This window comes from Poromitra crassiceps, assembly GCF_964638095.1.
Source record: "Poromitra crassiceps genome assembly, chromosome: 25".
In the NCBI taxonomy this organism is placed as follows: Eukaryota; Metazoa; Chordata; class Actinopteri; order Beryciformes; family Melamphaidae; genus Poromitra; species Poromitra crassiceps.
Window position 1 is genome coordinate 10,433,568 of NC_139649.1, and position 25,180 is coordinate 10,458,747.

General features: G+C 49.8%; 1 protein-coding gene across 1 annotated transcript in view; it reads left to right on the plus strand.

Annotated features, from left to right (window-relative positions):
- The first annotated feature begins 332 nt into the window (after positions 1 to 332).
- ndrg3a (ndrg family member 3a) overlaps positions 333 to 25,180 on the plus strand; it is a 59,170-nt gene continuing 34,322 nt past the window's right edge. The window contains exon 1 of the mRNA XM_083660884.1: positions 333 to 457. The gene's annotated coding sequence lies outside the window, so the exon portion shown is untranslated. The remainder of the gene's footprint in view (positions 458 to 25,180) is intronic.

Below are 25,180 nucleotides of genomic sequence, written 5' to 3' on the forward strand. Positions count from 1 at the left end.
AATATACGCTGCACCCGGGCCGTTACCATGGCATTGGCGACCGATCTGCCACAGATCTAAAATACAGTTGGAAACCCATCACCAAAAAGAAACGTAATATTGATCTTTGTGTGCTGTAACAATACAGTCTATAATAAACCGGAAGATGATCATTCCATTTGGAGCAGAGAGTGGTGCATATCTTTCTGGACAGAGTGAGACCTCTTCGCTCCTCCCGCCTCTCTCTGTCTGCACCGCCTGCTATCATTGGCTGGCCGTCTGGTCGTCCGTCACGTGTCATGACTCTGGACGCAGCGTGTAGTTCCGCCCAGAGTCATCGAAATAGTAGTTGGGGCAGAGAGGAAGCGGACAGGAACAGCGTGCAGAGCAGTTTTGATTACAAAATTAACCTCGTTACTCAACCCATACACCGAGAGGAATTGACTAGGATTCACCGGAGACTTATTTTGTCGAGGTGGTAAGTCCCACATTCTTGATATCGAGGTAGTATTCTCCGATTTCCCAATTGCAGATGTGTCTGATGCCACAGGAGAGATAGAGAATAATCCCAGCTCGCTGGATTTCCCCTGTCTCTCTCCGGTTGCTCTCTGTCAACCGAATCGTGCGACTTAAACGGATTTAATTAAATATGAATCAGCGTCGCTTTCGATCAAACGCGATGAATAAGGTCAACGTTAGATTAAAAAAAAAAGTTAAAACACACGGAGCTTCACGACACTAGGCGTATCGTTACGTTACCTGAACGCGAAAGAAGCGATGCATCTCTAGAACTGCTGCAGTTGAATTACATTTTAGTTGATTGTCGCTCCTGTAAAGTGCGATGCGCCACAACGGCTGTTTTTACACAGTGTTTTAATTTCACTGATGCTACAGTATTGGTATCCGCTTGTTTTTTTATCTGTATTGTTGCATTACGAATCTTCTCAATAACTTACGCTGTAACGTTGGCCCAGTAAGGCCTGTCTGTCACGATTGGTAGCATTGCAAATTCGTTTATGAAAAAGGTATGCCAATCTAAGCTGTAACAGAAGGATCCTATGTCAGTATGGAAATATCACAGCAATGTAGGCCTATGGGGTTGGTATTATCGAAATATAATAGTCGTAGTATAGGGGGGGAATAGCAGCATTTCATAAAGTGCGATAAGGCCACTATAAACTCCATATTGAGCTTCACAAACACAAGTTGTGCCTATAGGTTTATTATGATAGGAAACATGTTTTTACGTTGGGAGCAATCTACATCTCAACAGATGGCAGTTTGTCCGAAGTTGGGAGAGGAAAGCTTCACCCTGTTTGATTTGTCACACAGCATCTGTCATAGTCCCAATCTATCAATTCACACAGTATTCCAGCTGCGCTGACCAAAAAAGACCCGACTTTTTAAGACAGCTCCATCATGAACAAGCATGATGTAGCTGCAGACAGACGGCACATCGCTCAGACACCACATGATGGACGACAATGTCACTCGTGGCCATGCAAGGTCACACAGGTGGGAGGTGTGTGAGACTGGGCATCAGGTGTAGAATAGAAGAAAGATCTATAGTAAACCTATTTTAGAAGGATACTGTTGTCTGCAATAATATCACAGCAAAACTGTAAGTCCCTATAGGAAACATTATCATACAGTATGAGATTAAAAAATATAATCCCGATAAGGTCAATATAACCTCTGTATTGAGCGCTGCGTTTACACTACGAGTTCCTATAGGAATATTGTGGTGATATATTTTTGTCTCCGTGGTCGTGTTGAATTCAGGAGGTTTATCTCCCATAATGCCCTGGGTGAGCAGTGTCACATGGTCACTCAGCATGGTTTGGATGCAGCTTACACAACAAGCAACAGCCAGGGTGTTTGTTGTCACTCACAATAGTGCTCCCATTGAAAGGCTATGGCCGGGGCAGCCTATAGATAACAGACTTGACAGATAACTGTCTGCTATAAGCTATTCCGTTAAATAGTCTGTTGTTTTGGAAGCAGGAAGAATAACTGATCGTGGTGGGCAGTTTGTGGTTTATTGGCACATCCTTGGAAGGAGTCTCCACCTGGTTGATTATTACAGTTAAAGACTAATGCCTAACTGGTGTGTTGGGAGTGTCAGAAGTTGTTAATTAAACCAAACAATTCACCGGCTTGAAAGCCGTTTCACACCAAGTGCGAAGTTCCGTGCGGATATAAGAGAGGGATCTTGTGTGTTCATGTTGTGTTGTGTGCTACTATCTGTTTTGACTCGTGTTTAGCTGCTTCTGCTGGAGTTCCAAAGTAGGAAAAGGCCATTCAAAATGGAGACATCTCCATTTTGAATGGCCTATGCACTTACACTATTTTTGTAGCTAGCAGCTGACAGGCTTCATGTTTCATATTTTAGGCAAGTTCAACTTTAGTGGGATCCCACTTTACACAGGTGCACATTGGACTCAAACCTGGGGTCACATCACATCACATTCAGAGTACAAACAAAGCAGTGCAACAACTCAACACCTTGAAGTATTACAATGTGTCTATGTACAGTATGTATGTCTGTAATGTATTGTAACATTAACACAATAGTAGTAATATAACTAAATGATGCAAGGTAATTTCACGTGTTTCAACCTAAAGGAACCACAGTGCTGAGGTACTGCTATCGTCAGCAGGGATTTCACTGTGCACCTCGCTGTACGCGACTGGATGTCTGTCAGGAATAATGCTCACTAGAGAGCTAGAAGCTGTAATTAAGCCCTGGTGCTGATGAGACAGTCGATGCTGAGGTTGAGAGCGAGCTGAAGGCCGTCTTATCTGTTTGTCAGTGCTGGATTGGCGAAGACAGAGGAGACGTTTATTTGACTTATTCAAATTGTGTTGGACATGCCTCTGCCGTCAGCAGCATATCCCTGTCTCCTGCCTCCCAGTCATCTGCTGTGGTCAGTGATTTAGCCACACCCAGGGCTAGCCTGGGTAAACCCAGCCTCCACGTGACCTGCTCTCAGGCTTACCCTGCTCTCAGTCACTACAGTAGTGACTGAGAGCAGGGTAAGCCTGAGAGCAGGTCACGTGGAGGCTGGGTTTACCCAGGCTAACCCAGGGCAGCAGTGGCAAACAACTTGTGTTGTGTGTTGTTGTTTTTCTGAAACATACATGACCACGAGAGTAACCTAAGACCCGCTGTATTGTTGTGTGAGGATTATTCTTTAGTTTAGAGAGACTGACCTTCTCTCTCTGGAGCTGTGCTGCTGCTGCTGTGTTTTTGTAACTGAACTGCGATCTGTAATTTAAGCTGTGCCAGTCCTAGAGTTACAGCACAAGCCTTGCACAGCAGCTTCCAGCTCTCAGGGCAGCAGCACAAACAGCTGATGCACACGTGCCTCTGTCCCGGGGTAACTTCTGAAAGGTTTCCCGTGACGGAGCACAATGTTTCCCCCCAGACAGCTTACCTGAACAACCATCCTGTCTTTCCCTGCTCTGTCAGTCTAACCTGTCTGACACTGCCTGCAATAACTGGGATCTGGTGGAGGTCGGATGACCCCACTTAAACTCCAGTTACCCCCATTATTATGTAGTTCACCTACCTTTTTTAAGATTAATTAATTAATTAATTAATCGCTAAATTGCATGCAACATAGTAGGTAGTGTCATATTGATGGAAATGACATCAGAGTGCTTATTGTTGCTTGTTTACTTTGCCACATGGCAGTAACTGAGTGAAGGTAAAACACCAGCAGGCTCATGTGGGGCAGCAGCAGCAGCATCCACAGATTTCTCCTATCTGCCAGATCTGATCTATCTATCTGCCCACTGGAGAGAGATCTCTATCTAATCTCTACAGATCTGATCTATCTATCTGCTGGAGAGAGATCTCTATCTAATCTCTATCTACAGATCTGATCTATCTATCTGCCCGCTGGAGAGAGATCTCTATCTAATCTCTATCTACAGATCTGATCTATCTATCTGCCCACTGGAGAGAGATCTCTATCTAATCTCTATCTACATATCTGATCTATCTATCTGCCCACTGGAGAGAGATCTCTATCTAATCTCTATCTACAGATCTGATCTATCTAGCTGCCCGCGGGAGAGAGATCTCTATCTAATCTCTATCTACAGATCTGATCTATCTATCTGCCCGCTGGAGAGATAGCTCTATCTAATCTCTATCTGCCTCCATTTTCTTTATCGGTGGCAGCAGCTGTAATCTCAGCAGGCTGTGAGAGGAGGAGAGAGGGAGAGCACCGGTGGCCGGTGGGAAGCTTGTTGATCCAAAGGGATGGATTTGGTCCAAGTTGGACCTCTCGACTAGGGGCGTGCGCCGTATCGTTATCGATATTTCGTTACAATTTATTAAAATATCCTCAAAAAATGATAGTGATAATGATGGCAATGTGCCGACTTGTTGAGGTAATGATGGTACCGGTGTGATGTACGCAGAGCAACAACAAACATGGCTGAAAGCGGCTCCGCAGGGGAGGAGTTAATTCCAAAAAGGGGAGTGACTTCAGTGTGGAAGTGGGTTTGGTTACAAAAGAGCTTGGACAACTATAACACTTGTTTTGTTGCAATTATGTTCTTTAAATTCATAATAATAATGTCATATCGTCAAGAATATTGTTATCGCAGAAATACCCTGAAGGCCTGAGATTATATTATTTTAGGGGAATATCGCCTATCTATCTACTCTAGACCTTCCTGGACCGTCCTGTTCAATTGCGATCGTATATCTTAAAATCCGTCTGCATACGTCACCTCATCTGCAGGCACACATTGCAGATGCATCACGGCACCACAGTAAAGGCAGCTAACCAGCCTCCGTTGCCTTTACTGACATCGCACATTGTAGGAAAAAGTGGTTGTGTTCGTCCTCCTGTTTCCCTAAAGTGGCAAGTTATGAGCGACGTTGACACTTTTGAAATGATAGGACACGGCTCTTAACCGGTGTCACCACCTCAAACTCAAAACGTCGCACTATTCCTTTAACTCTCAGGGTTTTTTAAATTCTCAATCTGAACAACAGCCCGTCCTCGCTCATTCTGACTCGCTATAAAGTGAAGGCGACTTTACTCCCGTTGGCCTTGCTTTGCTGCTCTGTGCATCTAACAACATGTTAGACTGAGAGAGAGAGAGAGAGGATGTCTTCTGAGACAAATCCCTGTTGGTCATAGATGCGAATAAAGCCCAGCATAACGTAACACAGCACACAGTCGTCCAGCCAGGATGGACGAGCCCCTAAAGATGTGCTCAACATGTCTCTCTGGATTGGCTGCATGCGGCATGGATGATTTGGCCCCTCCCTCCCCTCGCTTTGCTTTAATGACCCAGGCAGCAGCAGCCAGGGAAGCTAAATGCTTTAGCGGTTGTAATTGTGATGGATACAACGCCCCAGTGTATTGAGCGCCCCCCCGCCCTCCCACCTACCCCCTTCAGCAGTTAAACGTGGGCGAAGAGGATACACCACAAACTAATCATCAGACGCTCGTTCACTGAGTGAAGAGCACTCTGGGAGATTGGGCCCAGGCGCGCGCGTGTGTGTGTGTGTGTGTGTGTGTGCGCGTGTGTGTGTGTGTGTGTGTGTGTCTGTGTGCGTGTGTGTGTGTCTGTGTGTGGGTGCGTGTGTGTGTGTGCGCGTGTGTGTGTGTGTGTGTGTGTCTGTGTGCGTGTGTGTGTGCGTGCGCGTGTGTGTGTCTGTGTGTGTGTGTGTGTGTGTGTGTGTGTGTGTGTGTGTGTGTGTGTCTGTGTGTCTGTGTGTCTGTGTGTCTGTGTGTGGATGTGTGTGCGCGTGTGTGCGCGTGCATGTGTGTCTTAGCAGTAAGTCGTGCCCTGGGTAGAGGCGTAGCGCATTTGCATGTATATTGTTTGGATATGAGGAGAGAAACAAGGCTCCAGTGCTTTCATTTTCTTTTTACACTCTCCTGTGTTTTCAGCCCCTCTCCTGCTGTGTCTCGTTTGGTAATTTTCCCCTGTGAATCTTATTCCCGTTCTTATTTTTACAGTTATCCTAAAATGACCCTATCGTGTTGTTTTGAGGGCGTCTGGGTAGTGTCGAGGTAAAAGCACTCTCCTCCTTCCACCGCAGAGACACAGGTTCAATTCCCGCTAGCGATACCTCTGGCTCGGCCAGATGTTCCTGCAGACTGCGGTTGGGAAGCCGGTGGGTAATGAGTCCTTGTTGTCGCTGCACTAGTGCCTCCTCTGGTCGCTCGGGGCGTGGGGGAGGGGAACTGGGGGGGATAGCGTGATCCCCCACCTCCCATGCGCTACGTCCTGCCGGTGAAACTCCTCCCTGTCAGGTGAAAAGAAGCGGCCGGCGACTGGCACTGCACATGTATCGGAGGAGGAAGCATGTGCTAGTCTACTACGGCTCTCCCCATATCGGCAGAGGGGTTGGAGCAACGACCGGGACAGCAGGGGGAATTTGCCAAGTACAATTGGAGAGAAAATGGGAGGGGAATTTTCTTTTTCCCGGGTTAGTCTAATATAACTTGGGGGACTATTTTTTCCTCATTCCTGACCAGAAGTATGATGAGAAACCATCCATTTGATGAACTAGTTAACCTAATCCTTTTTGCTCTTCAGAATGTAAAGAGAGAAAAAAGGTTGATGTGGGTCCTGGAAAATCTCCCTTATTTTCAAAGCCCGATGTTGACATGTATGCTCAGCTGTGTTGGAAGTGAATGATAACTCTCAGCTCTCATGGGATCTCATGCCTTAGCGATGTTCTCAACTCGTACCTGTGTCAAAAGAGGCCAACATGAGTCCATTTCCCTTTTGTCAGAATGGACCGTGTGTTTGGCGTTGTGCGTCCCGTCCTGAATGCCAAGTGCAGCGGTGGCGTGGAGCGGGTCGTGCGGGTTGCCATGTTTGAGCAGGGGATGACTTTATGTAAATGGCGGCGAGAAGGTCATTCGATCGGCACAAGAGCGGAGGGGGGTGTGCGGCCCCGCGGTTGCCAAGGACACCGCCGACCTCCGCGGAGAGCAGCCGGCCCGGGAGGGGAAGGTGCCAGGGGAAGCCACCTCTGTGTTTCTCAGGGAGATCGACTTGTCACTGATCATTCATTGTGACGGGAAGCAGAGCCCAAAACACAAGGACAACTCTATCAGGAGAGGCCATGTTCCAAAACACAAGCACAACTCTATCAGGAGAGGCCATGTTGCTGTTACACTACGCCTACTGACAGGCCGACCGGCGCTGATTGGGGCTCCAGACGAAGCCTTTGTTCACACCAGGGGCCGGTTGCACCAAGTGGTCTTAACTATGCCTGGTCGTAACTCCTACGTCGGTCTTAGTTAAGACCAGTCTTTAGAGTGGATTTATGCCTGTTGCACCAACACGGCTTACGTCTGGTCTTAACTACGCCGGTCGTAGCAATGCGCGTCCATGTGAATTGCCAGGGAATGCACCCTGATTGGATGATGTTGCAAAAATGTGCCTCGCGACCTGCTTGGAGCGTCACTGTGCCACTATCAGCCACTACTGTAAAACACCCTCCCTCCTCTCACCCTCCCTCGCTCCGGGGGAAAAATGGCGGCGATTGAGTGCCAGACAGTCTGAATGAAATTGAATGTAACGTTCCCAATTCTATGTATTAAATTCTAAAAAACTAACGGCAACATTTGGGAAGGCTAAGCCACACAACTAGTTTGTTATAATCTAACATCATGCTTCGATGGCGACGTTACGACGGTGACGATGACGGTAAGGACTCAAAAAGGTATCCGCTGATAGACGGAGATCTCTGTTACAGGCAGGCACTACGCCTCCTTCTGACCAGGCGTAAGAGTTATGCCTGGGCGTAGTGAAAATAAGGCTTAAGCCCTCTTGGTGCAACCGGCGTAGCTGTTAGGTTGTTAAGTTACGACCGGCGTAGCTTAAGACCAGTCGTAAGACCACTTGGTGCAACCGGCCCCTGGCGCTTAACATAAGCAGAACTGAAGTTGAGCTCACGCTTAACCAGTCACACCAGAAGCACTCTCTTTTCCTCAGTGCCTTGCTCGGTGCGCCTGGGTTGAACCCGCCCACAACTTCCATTGACTTCATGCCTGGCAGCTTCACGCTTGGAAAATAGGACTAAATCCTGAATGATCGCTTCAGCGCGGCTTGAGCGTGCCTGGAGGAAGTTCACGCGGGCGGCTGGAGTGAACGGCTTCGCCTGATAACAAGGACGCCGAAATGAAACTGGGTGGGTTCAACGTAGGTTGAGCGTTGCTTCGGCATATGGTGTGTGAACGTGCCGTAACTTTTTACATTGGTTGCACTGGTACGCCTCACTTTTTCAATTAGGTGCACCAACAGCAAAAGCACTCTTCCCATCCATGCTTTGCCCACATTCTTTGCAAAATGCAATGCATAATGTTGACAGTTTTATCATATCTGAGTAGGGCTGGGTATCGTTTAAAAAATGGCAATCCTAGACCCAATGCCAGTACCCTTAAAGCGATTAAACCGATACCAATTGAGTACTTCATTGGATACTCTTTTTATTCTGTAAAATGCCGCCGCATCTCCTCATCCAAACGATTTTGACACAAATACATCTTCAAAGTGTTCAAATTGCTGACATATTTATTCAACAACTGTACAAAACTGTACAAGTTATTTTGGGCAGTAATTTAAAACATCATAAGCCATTATGCTCAGTCTCCTTCAACTCAGCCTGCAGCCTCTCCTCCTCTGTGGCGTGGCACGCTGGTCTCAAGAGCAGCTGTGTTTGAGAGCGAGTGTCTTGATGGTGGTTGATATAGCGTGGGTGTAGGGCAGCAGTCCTCTCTCTAAGGCCATGTTCACATTACAGGCAAATCCGATTTGCTACTAAAGTCATTAATCATCATTTATCTTGATTGGTTTCCCAAATCCGATTTGGGAGTGTGTCCGCACTGCCACAAATCTGATTTGGGCAAGTGTTCAAGTCGGATCTGTGTGTCCGGACCTCCATATGTGGTTTGGGACAACTGACACAAATCAGACTTGGAGCGTCCAGACTCATAAAACCAATCTGGATAGAATCAGGAATAGGTCATTAAAGTTCACAAATCAGATTTGGCCTCCTAGTCTGAACATGGCCTAAGAAGGACACAGAGCATATTAAACATCTCGTCTCAAAGCACTGGTTGCATTGTTGCTGAATACTTCCATCTGCTGAGCATTACAGCTGGCATTACATGAAGCAAGTTCCCTCCACTCAGTCCACTTCACAATAAATGCCATCACTGCCCCGCGGCGTTCCTCCTTCCTCTCCCTAGTCATCTGATACCTTGTGAACGGTGTGTGCTCATGGGATCGTCACGGCTGTGATCAGCAGCAGCAGTTGTGCTGGTGGTGGTAGTGTACAGTAGTTAAGTGAGGCAACGTTGGGTTATATTCATGTCATTAACCAAACACGTTTAGCTGCTAACGTTAGCCTGCCACAGAAGATAAAACCACCGGCGGTAACCAGCAATGCACTGCACCAACGCAGCAGGCTAGCAGCTAATGTTACAGTTAGTAGCTATGCTTCATGCATACCGCAGTTTTAGCTTCTGGTGATGTTCATGTAATGTAATGTGACACGCATACTTTGGCCTTTTTTTTTACTTCTGCATTGATGATAATGCAGGAGTAGCTAAAACTGCAATTCCTCGAATGGCCACTTGAGGCTGGCTGCAAGAGCGAGTCAATCCCCGTTCACCCCTTGTGTTAAAACGCCCGTCTTTACACCGTAAATAAACATGTTTACGGCCTAGTTCAAAAAAACGGTTTTGGTCCGTATAGCTAATTTCACCTTTCATGACAACTGTTTTCTATAACTCACCCGTTTAGAGTCAAATAGACGATAGAAACGACGTCTTTTGGCCGTGATTGACAGGTCGCCTGTCCAGTGATCGTGCAGCTCGCCGATCACAGATCAATAGCAGGCGGAGCTCTGTGGGAAACCCCCGGTCTCGCGCGAGCTGCACAAGATGGCAGCGGCCCAAAACGCCAAACCGGAGGCTTCAGAACGCGAGTGCACAAACCATTGGGTGACATCATCATCACACACACTCCATCCATCTCTTTTACTGTCTATGATCCACACACTTTACAACCACGTTGTCTGTTGTTTGTCTCCTTCTCTCCCGTGCCCTGACCCTCTCTCCGTCTGTCTCTCTGCTGTCTGCACGAGTGAGCCGTGAGCAGAGGAAATCCCCGCAGACAGAGCGGCCGGCTGGCCCGGCTAGCCTGGCCTGGCGTAGCGTAGCGGAGTGGAGGCGAGCAGGTAGTCGATGAGCAGCGCTGAGTGCTAGTCCCACGGTCCCGGCCATCCAGCCTTATTTATAGCCAGATAGCACCAGGCAGGTCATTCAGCAAGGCTGAATCACACCTCTCTCTGCCTCGGCTTATACATCAATACAGAGGCTCACACCTCTCTCTCTGCCTCGGCTTATACATCACTACAGAGGCTCATACCTCTCTCTGCCTTGGCTTATACATCACTACAGACTACTAGAGGTTCACACCTCTCTCTGCCTCGGCTTATACATCACTACAGACTACTAGAGGTTCACACCTCTCTCTGCCTCGGCTTATACATCACTACAGACTACTAGAGGTTCACACCTCTCTCTGCCTCGGCTTATACATCACTACAGACTACTAGAGGCTCACACCTCTCTCTGCCTCGGCTTATACATCACTACAGACTACTAGAGGCTCACACCTCTCTCTGCCTCGCTTATACATCACTACAGACTACTAGAGGCTCACACCTCTCTCTGCCTCGGCTTATACATCACTACAGACTACTAGAGGTTCACACCTCTCTCTGCCTCGGCTTATACATCACTACAGACTACTAGAGGTTCACACCTCTCTCTGCCTCGGCTTATACATCACTACAGACTACTAGAGGTTCACACCTCTCTCTGCCTCGGCTTATACATCACTACAGACTACTAGAGGTTCACACCTCTCTCTGCCTCGGCTTATACATCACTACAGAGGTTCACACCTCTCTCTATGCCTCGGCTTATACATCACTACAGAGGCTCACACCTCTCTCTATGCCTCGGCTTATACATCACTACAGAGGCTCACACCTCTCTCTATGCCTCGGCTTATACATCACTACAGAGGCTCACACCTCTCTCTATGCCTCGGCTTATACATCACTACAGAGGTTCACACCTCTCTCTCTGCCTCGGCTTATACATCACTACAGAGGTTCATACCTCTCTCTGCCTCGGCTTATACATCACTACAGAGGCTCGCACCTCTCTCTCTGCCTCGGCTTATACATCACTACAGATGTTCACACCTCTCTCTGCCTCGGCTTATACATCACTACAGAGGCTCACACCTCTCTCTCTGCCTCGGCTTATACATCACTACAGAGGTTCACACCTCTCTCTGCCTCGGCTTATACATCACTACAGAGGTTCACACACCTCTCTCTGCCTCGGCTTATACATCACTACAGAGGCTCACACCTCTCTCTGCCTCGGCTTATACATCACTACAGAGGTTCACACCTCTCTCTGCCTCGGCTTATACATCACTACAGAGGTTCACACACCTCTCTCTGCCTCGGCTTATACATCACTACAGAGGCTCACACCTCTCTCTGCCTCGGCTTATACATCACTACAGAGGTTCACACCTCTCTCTGCCTCGGCTTATACATCACTACAGAGGTTCACACCTCTCTCTGCCTCTGCTTATACATCACTACAGAGGTTCACACCTCTCTCTGCCTCTGCTTATACATCACTACAGAGGCTCATACCTCTCTCTCTGCCTCGGCTTATACATCACTACAGAGGTTCACACCTCTCTCTGCCTCGGCTTATACATCACTACAGAGATTCACACCTCTCTCTGCCTCGGCTTATACATCACTACAGAGGTTCACACCTCTCTCTGCCTCGGCTTATACATCACTACAGAGGTTCACACACCTCTCTCTGCCTCAGCTTATACATCACTACAGAGGTTCACACACCTCTCTCTGCCTCTGCTTATACATCACTACAGAGGTTCACACCTCTCTCTGCCTCGGCTTATACATCACTACAGAGGTTCACACCTCTCTCTGCCTCGGCTTATACATCACTACAGAGGCTTATACCTCTCTCTCTGCCTCGGCTTATACATCACTAGAGAGATTCACACCTCTCTCTGCCTCGGCTTATACATCACTACAGAGATTCACACCTCTCTCTGCCTCGGCTTATACATCACTACAGAGGTTCACACCTCTCTCTGCCTCGGCTTATACATCACTACAGAGGTTCATACCTCTCTCTCTGCCTCGGCTTATACATCACTACAGAGGCTCATACCTCTCTCTGCCTCGGCTTATACATCACTACAGAGGTTCACACACCTCTCTCTGCCTCGGCTTATACATCACTACAGAGGCTCACACCTCTCTCTCTGCCTCGGCTTATACATCACTACAGAGGCTCATACCTCTCTCTGCCTCGGCTTATACATCACTACAGAGGCTCATACCTCTCTCTCTGCCTCGGCTTATACATCACTACAGAGGTTCACACACCTCTCTCTGCCTCGGCTTATACATCACTACAGAGGCTCACACCTCTCTCTCTGCCTCGGCTTATACATCACTACAGAGGTTCACACACCTCTCTCTGCCTCGGCTTATACATCACTACAGAGGCTCACACCTCTCTCTCTGCCTCGGCTTATACATCACTACAGAGGTTCATACCTCTCTATGCCTCGGCTTATACATCACTACAGAGGCTCATACCTCTCTGCCTCTGCTTATACATCACTACAGAGACTCATACCTCTCTCTCTGCCTCGGCTTATACATCACTACAGAGGCTCATACCTCTCTCTGCCTCGGCTTATACATCACTACAGAGGTTCATACCTCTCTCTGCCTCGGCTTATACATCACTACAGAGACTCATACCTCTCTCTGCCTCGGCTTATACATCACTACAGAGGTTCATACCTCTCTATGCCTCGGCTTATACATCACTACAGAGACTCATACCTCTCTCTCTGCCTCGGCTTATACATCACTACAGAGGTTCATACCTCTCTCTGCCTCGGCTTATACATCACTACAGAGGCTCGCACCTCTCTCTCTGCCTCGGCTTATACATCACTACAGAGACTCATACCTCTCTCTCTGCCTCGGCTTATACATCACTACAGAGGCTCATACCTCTCTCTCTGCCTCGGCTTATACATCACTACAGAGGCTCATACCTCTCTGCCTCGGCTTATACATCACTACAGAGGCTCACACCTCTCTCTCTGCCTCGGCTTATACATCACTACAGAGGCTCACACCTCTCTCTGCCTCGGCTTATACATCACTACAGAGGCTCACACCTCTCTCTGCCTCGGCTTATACATCACTACAGAGGCTCATACCTCTCTCTGCCTCGGCTTATACATCACTACAGAAGCTCACACCTCTCTCTCTGCCTCGGCTTATACATCACTAGTACAGATTGATCGAGACTCATCTGTTGCCTTGTTGGTCGTATTTTTCCCCCCCAACTTATTTTCCCTGCACGTCTTACTTTGTGCGAGGCCGGTGCCTATTGACTTATTGATGATGTGTGTCATGTAGCACTGTTGCAACCCACTGTCTGTGTTTCATCCTCTTATTACCCCATTCATCATCATCATTGGAGGCATCAGCTGTGGCTTTGCCTTCCAGGGCTATTGGAATGAGAGAGAATGATGAAATCACATCATTCATCTGTGTGTGTCTAGTAATGTCTACAGTATGAATATATCACAGCTTGCTGCACCCTGTAATGTTGAGCCCAAGGAGCTGTGAAACGGTGTCTGTTGTCAAGCGGCCAGATCAGATGTGGCGTGGCCAAAACAATCTCTCTGCCTCTCGACTTAGACGAGAGAGAGAGAGAGAGAGAAGGGGAAGAGAGAGAGAGAGAGAGAAGGGGAAGAGAGGACACAAGCCCTTCTAAGAATCAAATCACATACTGTACATTTACCCAAAAGACTGTGTCAAAGTGATACGCAGCTTAGCGCCACTTCATGACTTATACATGACGACTAAAATAGATGCCGGCTGGCTGTGTGAGGGGCTACAATGTAGCCAGGCTGCAGGAGCATGGAAGCAGCTACAATGTAGCCAGGCTGCAGGAGCATGGAAGCAGCTATGATGTAGCTAGGCTGCAGGAGCATGGAAGCAGCTAGCCAGGCTGCAGGAGCATGGAAGCAGCTATGTAGCCAGGCTGCAGGAGCATGGAAGCAGCTATGTAGCCAGGCTGCAGGAGCATGGAAGCAGCTATGTAGCCAGGCTGCAGGAGCATGGAAGCAGCTATGTAGCCAGGCTTCAGGAGCATGGAAGCAGCTACGATGTAGCCAGGCTGCAGGAGCATGGAAGCAGCTATGTAGCCAGGCTGCAGGAGCATGGAAGCAGCTATGTAGCCAGGCTGCAGGAGCATGGAAGCAGCTATGCAGCCAGGCTGCAGGAGCATGGAAGCAGCTATGCAGCCAGGCTGCAGGAGCATGGAAGCAGCTATGTAGCCAGGCTGCAGGAGCATGGAAGCAGCTATGTAGCCAGGCTGCAGGAGCATGGAAGCAGATATGTAGCCAGGCTGCAGGAGCATGGAAGCAGCTATGTAGCCAGGCTGCAGGAGCATGGAAGCAGCTTTGTAGCCAGGCTGCAGGAGCATGGAAGCAGCTATATAGCCAGGCTGCAGGAGCATGGAAGCAGCTATGTAGCCAGGCTGCAGAGCATGGAAGCAGCTATGTAGCCAGGCTGCAGGAGCATGGAACTCGCATACATATCTGCCCCTCACACACACACGCAGGTCCCTGCCTGACATATCACGCTCATGCAAAATGCATAACTGGTACTTATACCTCCTCCGCTGATGTCACGGATAAATTGAGTTTCCAGTTTACTGGTCTGGAACATCACTTCATGACTGGGAAATATTGCCCTGGGTCCCGGGCTTCTCATCATTAGTGCAGTAAATTTGGCATGCCGCTGGAAACCAGTACAAATAATTATCCGGACTGTAGCCCTGTAGGAAGCCAGTCGGATGTTGTGTGCGTGCGTGTGCGTGCGTGTGTGTGCGTGTGTGCGTGCGTGGGGTGGGGGTGGTGGTGGGGGGAGCAGAGTCTGCTGGTGATATGAAGCCAATAGATATGATGAGGTTATGAATCAATATGGCCAGATGCTGTTTTTTAATCTCATAAGACCATTAGCAGATAAAGTGGCCCCACAAGGAAGTAGTGCAATTCTTTAAAAGCCCTCAGAGTGAGGAGAGGCGTCTGGCGCTCACTGACCCTGCAGCAAAAGAGGGGTGTGTGTGTGTGCAGGTGTGTGTCTCTTGTGGCGAGGTGGCTGCCTGTGTCCAGCACATAGACCGGTGCCTGCTATTGGTGCGCGATCATTGATTGGACAGGTGACAATGTCAATCACGGTCCAAAACAGTTTTTTTTATCGTCTATTTTACTTGAAATGAGGCCATAATTTACCAAATGACCTTCATGCTATATTTTCCCATTCATTTCATGTAACCAGACTTCTTCTTTCGCATCGGCTTCACAAACATAGCTAAGGAGCTAACCCACTGCTCCAGCAGTACACTGTGTTTTTAAGCCGTGTGTGTGTGTGTGTGGGGGGGGGGGGGACTGGACTGGGGCTGTTCCCAATCCTTAATGAGTTTAGGGCTGGATGGAGGGGTGTGTGTGTGTGTGTGTGTGCGTGCGTGCGTGTGTGTGTGTGTGTGTGTGTGTGTGCGTGTGTTTAGGGGTGCAGTGGGGGTGTTCTGGAAGGACAGCAGAGCTTCACTTTTGGCACACAGATCAGTGCAGTGGCTGGCTGGCTGCTACGTGCCAGCGAGGAACTCTGTTGATGAACTGTCTGTTTGCTCAGACACACATGCACAGAAACGCTCAGGTGTGTTTGCTCAGACACACATGCACAGAAACGCTCAGGTGTGTTTGCTCAGACACACGTGCACAGAAACGCTCAGGTGTGTTTGCTCAGACACACGTGCACAGAAACGCTCAGGTGATCGATGCTCCCGTCAGGCTAAAAAGAGAAGGTCGTACAAAAGGAGATACAGGGAGGTAGCCAGGTAGCAAGGAGGTCGTAGCATCAGTCCTGTCTGTGTGTGTCATTATCCATGTACTGTCTAAGCACAACCTGACTCACCTTTTTCTTCACCTGCATTTTGAGCGATTGCTGTTAGGAGGAGACTCACGATATTAGATGTGAGAGTGACTGAGATGACCTGCTTTGGCTTTCAATAAAGGAGAGGATGAGTCCATGCCGTCACGTATTAGACCTTTCATCATCCTGGAAGCGTTCAAAGCGAGACTCTGCGACTCGGCGTTGGGAGGAAGTTGGAACTAGCGTTGTTCCTTTTATTAACGGCAGTCTTAAAATAGCCCCTCGGGCAGATTGAGTTGCTAATCTACTAATTTACAGCGTTTCGGGGCATCGATTTCATTTCGGGCTGTCTTTCCAGGTAATAGCTTAAGTTATTTTCGTTCTCTCTCATATTCGCCGGTCATTTACATCTCCTCGAGTCGTGCACATCTCTGTGGCATGTTTACATCCAATTTGTGAATTGATATCTTGGCAGGCGTGCGCGGAGTTAGTCCATCCATCCTTTGATGTAGGATAGTGGATGAATCCATTGGGATAAAATCAGCAGAGAAGAAGACCTCAGAGGGGTGTCTCAGTCTCGTCAAAGTGGGCGGTTATCTTTATATTTTCAAAAGAAAGAGAAATACCATCTGTCTCGTGGTATCAGGAGGACGGTGTGAGAGCGCTAAGGAGGGTGATCGAGCCCCAGGAGAGCACGTCTGCCTTTTTAATTAAGCAGACTGGAGCACGGGGAGCTGTGTGTGTGTGTGTGGCTGGCTGGCTGGCTGGCTGGCTGGCTGGCTGGCTCTCTGGCTCTCTGGCTGGCTGGCTGGCTGGCTGGCTGTGTGCATGTACAGTATGGTACATTATACTGTGTTTGCTGACTCCTGATGGAGAAGCAAAGAGGAGGCTTCAGATCAGATCCTGGGGTCTCAAAGTTTTCCCTCACGGGGATGTTATTGGTTAGAAAATGCCAAATTGAAGGGATTTGTTTCTGTTCTAATTCTCATACCAAACGGTCCGGGGTTAGGGGGTAATAATCTGGAACTGAGCCTCGTCACAGTCCCTTAACCCCGAGTCGTTAACTCCACTGCGGATTAGCGTCTCTACGCCGCCTCTGGGACTGTAAACACTGCCTGGGCCTGGTGGGGACGGGTGGAGGGGACTGTAAACACTGCCTCAGCCTGGTGGGGACGGGTGGAGGACGGGAGACATTTCCAGCGATGGATCCCTGGATGGAAAAGTCTTCCAGCCAGGCTGGGGGGGTAATGCGTCATAGGTAGCTGCCCAGAAATAAGTCGTTTCCACTGGGCCGTAGCTAGGCCCTGACAGACTCGCACACACAAAAAGAGGGGCAGACATGGAGGTTTTAGAGGCTGTCTGAAACTCTGAATGGTTGGCAGGAGGAGGGTGGTGTCGCTGGAATTTGTCCTGGCCTATTTCTGTTGTCTTTTTGATGGCTGGCTGAGTGCTAACTGAAGAGCCGCGCCCCGCCGACCGAGAAGGGACTCGCTCTTTGCTCTTCTGTCATTAAAATCATTTGTGCCACCGTGGAAGCAGACAGGCAGACACCATCATCAGACACCATCATACTCCGCCCCCCCGTTCCCACGGTGATGAGCCTGAGTGATGTCGTGACTCCGCCCCCCCGTTCCCACGGTGATGAGCCTGAGTGATGTCGTGACTTTGCGTGTGTGACAGCCCTGAGTCACATGACCGTCTACCTGGTAAGGTTAAAGCCACCACAGCTTATTTCATCATTCATGGTCAAATAATCCAATTTAGATCGTCAGCAACACGCAGTTTTATGCTAAAGATGGATCGTTCTGATGCACGATAAGCGACCGTTATTGTCCACCAAAAACCAGGAAGCAGAGAAAAGGAACTATCTCCCGTCAGAAAAGCTCCATAAAACCGCTCCAGGCTTACTGCTTTGACCGAGGCACGGACTCCATGACAATCAAAGCCTGTCAATCAAACCTGAAGGATTTTTTTTTCGCCAGGCGCTGACAAACGTACACAAGTCACCTGTCCTCAGGTAGTTTAGTAATCCAGTTCCTAAACTCTCACACCGTGTACATTTCAGACATGTAGATTTGCTCCTGACCTCCAGACACGGACAACGAGTCGCCCGTGTCCCCTCTCCTGAGAGCCCGTGTCCCCTCTCCTGAGAGCCCGTGTCCCCTCTCCTGAGAGCCCGTGTCCCCTCTCCTGAGAGCCCGTGTCCCCTCTCCTGAGAGCCCGTGTCCCCTCTCCTGAGAGCGGTGTCCCCTCTCCTGAGAGCGGTGTCCCCTCTCCTGAGAGCCCGTGTCCCCGTCTCCTGAGAGCGGTGTCCCCTCTCCTGAGAGCGGTGTCCCCTCTCCTGAGAGCGTGTCCCCTCTCCTGAGAGCCTGTGTCCCCTCTCCTGAGAGCGGTGTCCCCTCTCCTGAGAGCGTGTCCCCTCTCCTGAGAGCCTGTGTCCCCTCTCCTGAGAGCGGTGTCCCCTCTCCTGAGAGCCTGTGTCCCCTCTCCTGAGAGTGTGTCCCCTCTCCTGAGAGCGGTGTCCCCTCTCCTGAGAGTGTGTCCCCTCTCCTGAGAGCGTGTCCCCTCTCCTGAGAGCGGTGTCCCCTCTCCTGAGAGCGGTGTCCCCTCTCCTGAGAGCCTGTGTCCCCTCTCCTGAGAGCGTGTCCCCTCTCCTGAGAGCGTGTCCCCTCTCCTGAGAGCAGTGTCCCCTCTCCTGAGAGCATGTCCCCTCTCCTGAGAGCGTGTCCCCTCTCCTGAGAGCGTGTCCCCTCTCCTGAGAGCGTGTCCCCTCTCCTGAGAGCGGTGTCCCCTCTCCTGAGAGCGTGTCCCCTCTCCTGAGAGCGTGTCCCCTCTCCTGAGAGCCTGTGTCCCCTCTCCTGAGAGCATGTCCCCTCTCCTGAGAGCGTGTCCCCTCTCCTGAGAGCCCATGTCCCCTCTCCTGAGAGCGGTGTCCCCTCTCCTGAGAGCGTGTCCCCTCTCCTGAGAGCGTGTCCCCTCTCCTGAGAGCGGTGTCCCCTCTCCTGAGAGCAGGCTGAATCTCTCTCTTGCACCTGTGAGCCCTGACCACAGGGCTGTTTGGCCGGAAAGGCGAACCAAATCATCTGGGCTGCATAGTTGAGTGTAACACCAGTATCCACCATGAGAGACATTGGATTCAGTTTAGGACCCGTGAACATGACTTATCATTTACAAAACTGCTTTTTTCTCCGCTTTTTGGGGACAGACAGACGTTTTCGGTTAACACTACCTACATTCAAATGTCGATAACTAAAGAACGAATTAAGGTAGAATCAAAAGTTTTTTTTTATGGAATGTCTTCTTTGTTTTGCGATTTTCAGTGTTTACATATAGTAGTCATAGAAGAAAATATTCTGTGGGTCTTGGAAGATGAGTGAAAATGATCAAAAACCCTGGCGAAGGCTGGCGACTTTTCCTTTTGAAACTCTGAGTTAAACAGGCTTTGGACGAAATGGGGCCTGCCTGTCATATCAGCAGAAATCATATTGAGCTGATGCTGATATTTCATTTGAAAGCTTTCTGCCCCAAATGTGAAGCGTGCTGCCGGGTGGCTCATTTAGCAAAAAATGTTTGTTTGTGCTACCTGAGAAGAACCGAGCTATGCATCCAGCCAGAAACCTTCTGACCTACATGGAGAACATATGAAAAAAAAAACCTTCTCTTCCACAGTGACACAGAGCTCGATCATCACCGCCAATGAAAGATAATAGGTTGATGTCAGATGGCCATGATGGCAATGTGCTGGACAGGCTGAGTCAGTGTCGCCATAGAGACCCCCCGGACGCAGGTTAATGTAAGGTCATCACGGTGACATTCAGAACGGGGGTCAACCCGTGGTCAGAGTCAAAGCACGGGGGGGCCGTCGTGACGGCGCTGACGAGGACGTCGAAGTCGGTTGCCATGGTGAAAAGGAGGAGACTGAGGAGGACTGATGGAAAGGGGGCTTAGAGAGGAGGGGTCAGCAGCAGCACAGCAGCACCACAGCACGGTCGTCCATCATGGTGCCTTCCCAGACTCCCTGACTGCCCAAGGTGAGATGGAGATAGATAGACTGAGAGAGAGAGAGAGGGAGGGAGGGGGGGGGGGGGGGGGGGAGAGAGGGAGGGGGAGGACGGGGGGATGTCTTTATCGATCAGTCATTCAGTGTCGGCTGCTGCTGACATGGCGCCTACAGGACTCCCTTTATTGTTAACAGAGACACCGTGTGTTCACGTGCGTGCAGCTCGAACGCAGCGTCGTCTCTCTCTCTCTCTCTCTCCCTCTCTCCCCCTCTCTCTCTCTCTCTCTCTCTCTCTCTCCCTCTCTCTCTCTCTCTCTCTCCTCTCACAGGCAGATGTGTGTCCTGCATTAGGAGGGAGGAGGGGAGGGAAGTGGGAATAGCTGACGGACTTTATCCACTTATTAATCGGACACAGGATGTCGACCTTTCTTCGCAATTTCCTCCGGCGGTGTGACACTGTGTCAGAGTCGGAGGCCGGCCTGGAGTCACAGCGCTGACACCGTGCGGAGACTGGAGGAGGAGGGCCCCCCGCGGCTTTCCTCTGACACCATTTTCTCCCCCCGCTGTCGCTTGTCCAGCACAATCGCCCCCCTCGCCCGCTCTAATGTAGTGTGCCGCCGCGTGGCGTGGCGGTTAGCCGCGGAGACGAGGTGCTGCCGTGCCGGCAGCCGCACGCCGTGCGCGGGAAATTGGCCCGAAGACGAAACGGATGCGGGAAGTCAAGTGTCGAGTGTCATTCGTGTGTTATTCGTTCCGTAAGTGGTGGAGGCCCAGTAAAACGCTTTCTGATGGTTGTTTTTTCAACGAGGCCATTTGTAAGAACAATCCCCGCCACACCAGGCAGCCCCTGTTCTCCTAGATATGATGATGGCCAGAGGGGAGTCATTCCCTCCACCCCCCCTACCCTCATCCATCTTAATGAATGATATGCTATGAATGTGGGACAAACTTCACAAGGCACACAGATTGCAAATAGATTCTCCCCTTCTGTCACGTGGGACTCACTGCCATTCCCGATTCTCCTAGCGCTAAGCTCCGCGGATGGAGTCCGCGTCAGCAGCAGCACGACTCATTTATCACCACCGGGGGACTGTTGGTACTGGGTAATCCCGGTTCAAAGCAAGATGTTTTGAACTTCACCTTCTTGATTGTGCTCCTCGCGTTTCTACCGGCTCTCTCTGTTCCTCTTGTCTCCTTCGCTCACGTCAGATCAGTCCTCCCTCGGGGCTAGCCTAGCTTAGAATAAACACTGGCAACTGGCTTTGTCTCTATGGCAACAGCCGTGCATGCTGAACGGGAGAGCGGGGATGGAGTGGGTAAGGAAATGGGGGTGGGGGTGGTGGTGGTGGTGGGTGGGAATGGTGGGTGTTGCTAGTGTCCTCTAGAGAGAGAGAGTGGCGTCAGCGGAGGACCAAAATGCGTGACTCATTAGCCAATGAACAGCCAGGAAAGGGTCTCTGGCTACTTTTGAATGCTAAAATAAAGCTGATAATGTACAATTTGATAAAAAAAAAAAAAACTTTCAAAGTACAACACAAACTGCAACTCGACAGTGCTGCTTAATCCAGGGGACCTTACTTCCTGGAACTCTTGAGAGTGAAAAAAACTGGTCCATTGGAGTGAATGGAGATGTCGCGACTCTTCTATATACACGGCTCTCTGGGTGTTGGTAAATGGGATCTGCTGTTCTTCCAGGAAGATATGCGAGAGCCTCAGCGATGCGCTTGTCTTCGTTTCAGGCTGAAACCAAAGGCGCGTGGGGGGGGGGGAGGTTGTTTATTTTCCCAGGTAACCCAGTAAGGGGTCAGTGCGGGTTGGTCTGTGAAAAACACCCAGTCAGTCTATCAAGTTGGGCCGGCCGGCCGGCTAAGTTTCCCTGACCCCCCCCCTCTCCTCTCCCTTAACACCTCGATTAGCCAGCTCCAATTACAGCGGCCTTTGCCTCCATCCCACTTCCTGTGACAGCCTGAGGAAGTGTTGGCTTTGAACCGGCCAATAAGCTCAATCTGCTCAAGCATGCAGGGCATTTGTTTTTCTCCCCCCCCCCCCTTGTTGGCTTGTCTAAATATCATTTAGTTCACCCCGCTTGAGCCGGATTTGTCAGCAGGGATTTCTCTGAGCATATTTTCACTCTGCGGCGCAGCGCCGATGGCTAACACAGGCTAAGTACTTCCGCCGCTGGATGTGCCTATATTGTTTTATGTAATCTGAGCATTGTGCTCTGCTTGTGCCCATCTTCCTTCCGTGGGTTCTGTTTCCCAGCGAGGTGCAAGTCTGTCTCTGTTCCCAGGGCGGGGCGGGTGCAGGGTGACCTCTGACCTCTGACCACTGTTCATTCATTCACACATCCACACACAGGCAAGCCGTGTGTCCAGGCCTCAGGCATGGCCATAGAGACACTGCGGAGCGCGTCATCATTCAGAAACCACGCCCCCAATCCTGGCGTTCTCCTATGTCGCGTGCATGGTTGTGTGTTGCACACAAAGATCGTATACATTACGGACCATGATGAACACTCCAACTTACTTCACTGACAGCTGGATCCACATTTTTCTTCTCGCCAATTCTCAATGGCTTCTTTGTTTTGCTCGGGAGTACAACATTTTTTTTTTACGATTTTTTACATTCTTGCGCAGCCCCACCACACAACAGCTTTTAAAACTATGTTTAATTCAAGGAAAATGACGCTGGTGTGTGGGAGTGAACGGAGAGCTTTCCCCCGTGATGGGCGTGGCCTATTTCATGCAGTGTCTCTATGGGAGGAGGAGATTCCTGCTGACTCAGACCTGTCTTGATGTCATCATCACCGCTGGCACCACCTGTGGTTGTTTCACTGCTAAATCAAAGAAATGTTGGGATTATGCTCATTCATGTTACTAACTGGTGCTGAACAACAACAACAAAATGCAACCAAATTTCAAAAAATAGGTCATATAATGTTCAAAACCTACTTGAATTTTGTTGGACTGCTAACTAAACCCAGGGCTACCCAACCCTGAAGGTTATCCGACACCAGCAGCTCAAGGTCGTTCCCCGGGGGGGTGGGCGGGCTCTCTGACTCAGGAAGTGATTGTAGTCGTCGGCTCCAATTGGCTGGTCTTCGGCCCAATAGAATCTGACCTTATCGCTGGCGGATTTCTCTCGGCTGCATGCCCATCCGTTCTTGTGGGTGTGGTTTCACTGTATGGGGGGGGGGGGGGGGGGGGGGCTGATGTGACTCTACCTGTCTGTCTACCTGACCTAAAAGAGGCAGAGAGAGCTGAGGCTCCATCTGCTGCTCTGTGCAACATGAGCACAGCCAGGAAACTCAACACTACTTCCTGTCCTCACCTTGTACCGGCTGCCAGGGCTGCTGAGGTACAGTGCAAGAGGGAGGGGGGGGGGGGGGGGGGGGGGTGTGTCTGTGTTCTTGCTCAGTAATTATTTGCAGGGACAAACGGCTGGCTTCAAGGGGAAAACAAATGATGGTGGCATCAGTGCCCGTCCCCCTGTGTGTGTGTGTGTAATGTGTGTGTGTGTGTGTGTGTGTGTGGGGGTGTGTGTGTGTGACGGTGGGTGGGTGGACTGGGAGGGTGACCTTTCTCTGAGAACCGATAGAGAAACTGCCCTTCGCCCCCCCCCCCCCCCCACCGTGTGTGTGTGACGGTGGGTGGGTGGACTGGGAGGGTGACCTTTCTCTGAGAACCGATAGAGAAACTGCCCTTCGCCCCCCCCCCCCCCCCCCCCCCCCCCCCCCCCCCCCCACCCCCCCATCCCCCAGCTGGCTCCTGCATCATCACATGCGTATCCCACAGTGTGCCATCCTGTGTGTGACTAGAGAGAGAGAGAAAGAGAGAGGGAGGGAGAGAGAGAGAGAGAGAGAGAGAGACAGAGAGAGGGAGAGCGAGGAAGAGAGGGAGAGAGAGACAGAGAGAGGGAGGGAGAGCTAGGGAGATAGAAAGAGAGAGAGAGACAGACGGAGAGAGGGAGAGAGAGAGAGAGAGAGAGAGAGACAGACAGAGAGGGAGGAAGAGAGAGAGAGAGAGCAGAGGCCCGAGGGAGGAGCTGGCAGAGTTGGGGTCACACCACTAGCTGCTGCCCCCTGCAGGCTCATACTAATGGATCGCTCAGTATGACGTGTTGCCAGTATGACCCGCGCCCGACCTGAACTTGCTCTTAAAGTCACGATGAGACAGCGTTTTCAGAGTGTCTAACTTTGTGACGTATTTTTCCGGTCTTGCAAATGAAAAGTTATTAAATCATCGCCATTTGATGAGGTATTAAATTGTGTAGCTGATTGTGTTAAATTGGGCATACACATCATCTCCTATCGATCGCAGACCCCTAAATTGAATCAAAATCATGTCGTGACAGACTTTGTGATATCAGTATATCGTATCATTGTCCAAAGAATCTATATAATATCGTATTCGTATCCCGATGAAACTTGTGATTTACACCTTATCGCTGATAAAGAAAGTGGCATTGAGGTCTTAAAATAAATAAAAGGGAGCTAGGGCTCTGTTTGTCTGTCTGTCTGTCCCACTGATGACATCATCAGTGATGTCATAAATTAACTTGCACACACACAAAGTCCGTCATCAGTGATGTCAGAGGCATTGTGACATCATCAGTGATGTCATAAGAGGTTATGGTGCCATCAGTGATGTCATGAAAGCAGTTGTGACATCATCGGTGATGTCTTAAGATAAGACTCCCACTGATAATGTCATCAGTGATGTCATAAGAGCAAAATCAAGTCCAGGGGCAGACACTGAAAGAAGTGGGAGTCTGGTTTCAGACCCCCCATCTTCAGCCATGGACAGCTGTATGTTGCCAGCTCCAGGACAGGTGATCCAGCATCCCTGAGAAGCAGCCAGCTCAGCTAGGAAACGAGTGGGCGACTGCGCGTAGCACGCGAGATGCCTAGTACTGTATATTGAAAAGGTCATTAAAATGTCATAAAAGGTATTAAATATAACTTCAGGATTCCTGCATATACCCTGTAAATGCAGACCAGGAGTGTGCATCTCCCTGCTAGCTAGCTAACTAATGAATCGTGATGCTAAAAGTTGAAGATTGATTGATGGGTGGATGTCATGATGTTATTGGTTGAAATCGGTTGATTA